Source organism: Drosophila sechellia, unplaced genomic scaffold, assembly GCF_004382195.2.
Source record: "Drosophila sechellia strain sech25 unplaced genomic scaffold, ASM438219v1 U_242, whole genome shotgun sequence".
NCBI lineage: Eukaryota > Metazoa > Arthropoda > Insecta > Diptera > Drosophilidae > Drosophila > Drosophila sechellia.
The window spans coordinates 21,148-28,314 of record NW_022611185.1 but is presented as its reverse complement, the minus strand read 5'-3'; the positions used below and the strand labels follow the sequence as shown (position 1 = coordinate 28,314).

The window sequence follows — 7,167 nt, the reverse complement described above, 5'->3', positions numbered from 1 at the left end:
CAACCTCGTCATCAATTTAGTGACGCATATGATTTGTCCTATCATATAATTAATATAAAGACTTTAATGGATTGTGTCAAGTTGCCAAACACCTCGTCATCAATTTAGTGACGCATATGATATTGTCCTATCATATAATTAATATAAAGACTTTAAATGAATTGTGTCAAGTTGCCAAACACCTCGTCATCAATTTAGTGACGCATATGATATTGTCCCTATCATATAATTTTTGAATAAAGACTTTAAAGATTGTATCAAGTTGCCAACACCTCGTCATCAATTTAGTGACGCATATGATATTGTCCTATCATATAATTATATAAGACTTTAATGAATTGTGTCAAGTTGCCAAACACCTCGTCATCAATTTAGTGACGCATATGATATTGTCCTATCATATAATTATATAAAGACTTTAAGATTTGTCAAGTTGCCAACACCTCGTCATCAATTTAGTGACGCATATGATATTGTCCTATCATATAATTAATAAAAGACTTTAATGATTGTGTCAAGTTGCCAAACACCTCGTCATCAATTTAGTGACGCATATGATATTGTCCTATCATATAATTAATATAAAGACTTTAATGAATTGTGTCAAGTTGCCAACACCTCGTCATCAATTTAGTGACGCATATGATATTGTCCTTATCATATAATTGATATAAAGACTTTAAGATTGTTCAAGTTGCCAAACACCTCGTCATCAATTTAGTGACGCATATGATATTGTCCTATCATATAATTAATATAAAGACTTTAAAGATTGTTCAAGTTGCCAAACACCTCGTCATCAATTTAGTGACGCATATGATATTGTCCTATCATATAATTATATAAAGACTTTAAAGAATTGTATCAAGTTGCCAAACACCTCGTCATCAATTTAGTGACGCATATGATATTGTCCCTATCATATAATTTTTAAATAGACTTTAAATGAATTGTTCAAGTTGCCAAACACTCGTCATCAATTTAGTGACGCATATGATATTGTCCCTATCATATAATTTTTATATATAAGACTTTAAAGAATTTGTATCAAGTTGCCAAACACCTCGTCATCAATTTAGTGACGCATATGATATTGTCCTATCATATAATTATATAAAGACTTTAATGATTGTGTCAAGTTGCCAAACACCTCGTCATCAATTTAGTGACGCATATGATATTGTCCTATATATAATTGAATATAAGACTTAAGAATTGTATCAAGTTGCCAACACCTCGTCATCAATTTAGTGAGCATATGATATTGTCCCTATCATATAATTAATATAAGATCTTAATGAATTGTGTCAAGTTGCCAAACACCTCGTCATCAATTTAGTGACGCATATGATATTGTCCTATCATATAATTTTGATATAAAGACTTTAAAGAATTGTATCAAGTTGCCAAACACCTCGTCATCAATTTAGTGACGCATAGATATTGTCCCTTATATAATTAATATAAAGACTTAATGGTTGTGTCAGTGCCAAATCGTCATCTACTAATTATGGTGGCCACCTTCATATGTATTTGTTTATAATTTTACATATAAAATTAATAATATACATATGAAAATGATTAATATTATATGTATAAGGAAAAATGATGAAATTTCCCATATTATCTAGTATTATAGAGGAAGACGTTCCGACCTCTATATTGGTTCAACCTTATGTATATAGATTTTGCAATTATATGAGTATTAAAAATAATATGAAATGTTAATTATTATATGTATATGGGAAAAATGCAAATATTCATTTTCTTATATTATAGAGAAACCTTTAGTGAGAGGTATGTGTGTAAACGACGAATTACGACAGAGGGTTCAAAATACTATAGTAGGCATGGTTCCGACCTCTCATATTGTTCAAACTTTGTATTCATATGTTTTTGCATTGTATGAGTAAATTAAATAATACATATGAAAATATTAATTATTATATGTATAGGGAAAAAATGCTGAAATATTCCAATTCTCTTAGTATTATAGAGAAAATCCATTATAGTGAGAGGGTATAGTAGTGTAAACGACCGGAATTACGACAGAGGGTTCAAAAACTACTATAGTAGCAGTGGTTGCCGACTCTCATATTGTTCAAAACTTATGTATTCATATGATTTGGCAATTTATGAGTAAATTAAATAATATACATATGAAAATGATTAATTATTATATGTATAAGGGAAAAAATGCTGAAATATTCCCACATTCTCTTAGTATTATAGAGAAAATCCATTATAGTGAGAGGGTATAGTAGTGTAAACGACCGGAATTACGACAGAGGGTTCAAAAACTACTATAGGTAGGCAGTGGTTGCCGACCTCTCATATTGTTCAAAACTTATGTATTCATATGATTTGGCAATTATATGATTAAATTAAATAATATACATATGAAAATGGTTATTATTATATGTATATGGGAAAAAATGCAGAGATATTCCCATATTCTCTTAGTATTATAGAGAAAAGCCATTTAAGTGAGAGGGTATAGTAGTGTAAACGACCGGAATTACGACAGAGGGTTCAAAACTACTATAGGTAGGCAGTGGTTGCCGACCTCTCATATTGTTCAAAACTTATGTATTCATATGATTTTGGCAATTGTATGAGTAAATTAAATAATATACATACGAAAATGATTAATTATTATATGTATATGGGAAAAAATGCAGAATATTCCCATATTCTCTTAGTATTATAGAGAAAGCCATTAAGTGAGAGGTATAGTAGTGTAAACACCGGAATTACGCAGAGGGTTAAAAACTATATAGGTAGGCATGGTTGCCGACCTCTCATATTGTTCAAAACTTATGTATTCATATGATTTTGGCAATGTATGAGTAAATTAAATAATATACATATGAAAATGATTAATTATTATATGTATAAGGGAAAAAATGCTGAATATTCCCACATTCTCTTAGTATTATAGAGAAAATCCATTATAGTGAGAGGGTATAGTAGTGTAAACGACCGGAATTACGACAGAGGTTCAAAACTACTATAGGTAGGCATGGTTGCCGACCTCTCATATTGTTCAAAACTTATGTATTCATATGATTTTGGCAATTATATATAAATTAAATAATATACATATGAAATGGTTAATTATTATATGTATATGGGAAAAATGCTGAGATATTCCCATATTCTCTTAGTATTATAGAGAAAAGCCATTTAAGTGAGAGGGTATAGTAGTGTAAACGACCGGAATTACGACAGAGGGTTCAAAACTACTATAGGTAGGCAGTGGTTGCCGACCTCTCATATTGTTCAAAACTTATGTATTCATATGATTTTGGCAATTGTATGAGTAAATTAAATAATATACATATGAAAATGATTAATTATTATATGTATAAGGGAAAAAATGCTGAAATATTCCCACATTCTCTTAGTATTATAGAGAAAATCCATTATAGTGAGAGGGTATAGTAGTGTAAACGACCGGAATTACGACAGAGGGTTCAAAAACTACTATAGGTAGGCAGTGGTTGCCGACCTCTCATATTGTTCAAAACTTATGTATTCATATGATTTTGGCAATTATATGATTAAATTAAATAATATACATATGAAAATGGTTAATTATTATATGTATATGGGAAAAAATGCTGAGATATTCCCATATTCTCTTAGTATTATAGAGAAAAGCCATTATAGTGAGAGGGTATAGTAGTGTAAACGACCGGAATTACGACAGAGGGTTCAAAAACTACTATAGGTAGGCAGTGGTTGCCGACCTCTCATATTGTTCAAAACTTATGTATTCATATGAATTTGGCAATTATATGAGTAAATTAAATAATAAACATATAAAAATTAATATTTATTATATGTATAAAAAAAAAATAATCATATTATATATGAATAATGGAAAAAAAATGAAATGTTCCTATAATCTCTTAATATATAAGAGAATAGACCGTATGTTGGGTGGCAAACGGAATTGAAAATACCCGCTTTGAGGACAGCGGGTTCAAAAACTACTATAGGTAGGCAGTGGTTGCCGACCTCCCGCATTATTCGAAATATTTATTTCGGATTATGTTTATATTGGTTACATAAAATAAAGTATATTATTATCCGTACAAATTTGTTTCTCAGTTCTATAGAACACGGGACTTGGCTCCGCGGATAATAGGAATATACGCTTTTTAGATAATATCGTTGAAACAAAAGTCAAGTTTCTATTATATATAGAATAACAAATCGTTTCCATATATTATCGTTAATTTTTGGAGGCAGGCAAATATTAATTTATTACCTGCCGTATAGTTGGATTATTATATCGTTACGGTATAATACAAATATGGATTCTTATGAAAGAAATATAAAATTATATATTAAATGTGGAAATATTATCATATGCGCTTGGTTTTATGTTATATATTACCAGAGAGATATATGAAAAGAGATAAATTTTAAATTTATCTTCAAAATGCAAATGATTTAACTTAATATTTATATTGGTTAAACAAAAATTGTACATGTGTGGATACAATAATTATGTATGTTGGAAATAAAATGATATTTTATAATGAAATATGTATATATAAAAAGATAAAATTATAGAAACATATATATTACAATAATTATATGAAATTCTTGTTATATTGGTAAAACAAGTATAAATTAAAAATGAAAATATGGATTACGAATGCTATATAAAAATGGCCGTAATCGAATAGATTTTTTACTTATATTTATATATTTAAAATTTTACCCAAAGGCGAAATATTGAATTTTATTCAATATAATAAAAATCATGGAATTATATAAAGTGAAAAATCTATATATCTATTATATTGCTTATTTCGATTCAAAAAATATGAATGGAATATGAAGGAAAAACATTATTCTGGTTGATCCTGCCAGTAGTTATATGCTTGTCTCAAAGATTAAGCCATGCATGTCTAAGTACACACGAATTAAAAGTGAAACCGCAAAAGGCTCATTATATCAGTTATGGTTCCTTAGATCGTTAACAGTTACTTGGATAACTGTGGTAATTCTAGAGCTAATACATGCAATTAAAACATGAACCTTATGGGACATGTGCTTTTATTAGGCTAAAACCAAGCGATCGCAAGATCGTTATATTGGTTGAACTCTAGATAACATGCAGATCGTATGGTCTTGTACCGACGACAGATCTTTCAAATGTCTGCCCTATCAACTTTTGATGGTAGTATCTAGGACTACCATGGTTGCAACGGGTAACGGGGAATCAGGGTTCGATTCCGGAGAGGGAGCCTGAGAAACGGCTACCACATCTAAGGAAGGCAGCAGGCGCGTAAATTACCCACTCCCAGCTCGGGGAGGTAGTGACGAAAAATAACAATACAGGACTCATATCCGAGGCCCTGTAATTGGAATGAGTACACTTTAAATCCTTTAACAAGGACCAATTGGAGGGCAAGTCTGGTGCCAGCAGCCGCGGTAATTCCAGCTCCAATAGCGTATATTAAAGTTGTTGCGGTTAAAACGTTCGTAGTTGAACTTGTGCTTCATACGGGTAGTACAACTTACAATTGTGGTTAGTACTATACCTTTATGTATGTAAGCGTATTACCGGTGGAGTTCTTATATGTGATTAAATACTTGTATTTTTTCATATGTTCCTCCTATTTAAAAACCTGCACTAGTGCTCTTAAACGAGTGTTATTGTGGGCCGGTACTATTACTTTGAACAAATTAGAGTGCTTAAAGCAGGCTTCAAATGCCTGAATATTCTGTGCATGGGATAATGAAATAAGACCTCTGTTCTGCTTTCATTGGTTTTCAGATCAAGAGGTAATGATTAATAGAAGCAGTTTGGGGGCATTAGTATTACGACGCGAGAGGTGAAATTCTTGGACCGTCGTAAGACTAACTTAAGCGAAAGCATTTGCCAAAGATGTTTTCATTAATCAAGAACGAAAGTTAGAGGTTCGAAGGCGATCAGATACCGCCCTAGTTCTAACCATAAACGATGCCAGCTAGCAATTGGGTGTAGCTACTTTTATGGCTCTCTCAGTCGCTTCCCGGGAAACCAAAGCTTTTGGGCTCCGGGGGAAGTATGGTTGCAAAGCTGAAACTTAAAGGAATTGACGGAAGGGCACCACCAGGAGTGGAGCCTGCGGCTTAATTTGACTCAACACGGGAAAACTTACCAGGTCCGAACATAAGTGTGTAAGACAGATTGATAGCTCTTTCTCGAATCTATGGGTGGTGGTGCATGGCCGTTCTTAGTTCGTGGAGTGATTTGTCTGGTTAATTCCGATAACGAACGAGACTCAAATATATTAAATAGATATCTTCAGGATTATGGTGCTGAAGCTTATGTAGCCTTCATTCATGGTGGCAGTAAAATGTTTATTGTGTTTGAATGTGTTTATGTAAGTGGAGCCGTACCTGTTGGTTTGTCCCATTATAAGGACACTAGCTTCTTAAATGGACAAATTGCGTCTAGCAATAATGAGATTGAGCAATAACAGGTCTGTGATGCCCTTAGATGTCCTGGGCTGCACGCGCGCTACAATGAAAGTATCAACGTGTATTTCCTAGACCGAGAGGTCCGGGTAAACCGCTGAACCACTTTCATGCTTGGGATTGTGAACTGAAACTGTTCACATGAACTTGGAATTCCCAGTAAGTGTGAGTCATTAACTCGCATTGATTACGTCCCTGCCCTTTGTACACACCGCCCGTCGCTACTACCGATTGAATTATTTAGTGAGGTCTCCGGACGTGATCACTGTGACGCCTTGCGTGTTACGGTTTTTCGCAAAAGTTGACCGAACTTGATTATTTAGAGGAAGTAAAAGTCGTAACAAGGTTTCCGTAGGTGAACCTGCGGAAGGATCATTATTGTATAATATCCTTATCGTTAATAAATATTTGTTATAATACAAATAAATACAATTTACCAAAATAAAAATATTACAAAATGATTCCACGGAATCAAAAGTTAAAGTCAAAATAAAATGAAGATGGCTTTTATTTTATATGTGGGGCTTGGCAACCTCATAAAAAGACTTTAACATTATTAATGTTGCTGTGCGTATTTGTGGCAGTACTTACTACAACAACGGCGTTTCCTATAAAAACAAATTCTCGAAAATGGAAATCGAAGAAACTAAACTAAATTCGAAAGTAGAAGTCGAATTAAAATAA

The 7,167-nt window shown here is 32.4% G+C and overlaps 1 non-coding gene across 1 annotated transcript; it reads left to right on the top strand.

The window, feature by feature from the left end:
* The first annotated feature begins 4,867 nt into the window (after nt 1-4,867).
* Nucleotides 4,868-6,861, top strand: LOC116802897. The gene has a single exon (XR_004363237.1). It is a non-coding gene; the product is annotated as a small subunit ribosomal RNA (ribosomal RNA).
* The last annotated feature ends 306 nt before the right edge of the window (nt 6,862-7,167 follow it).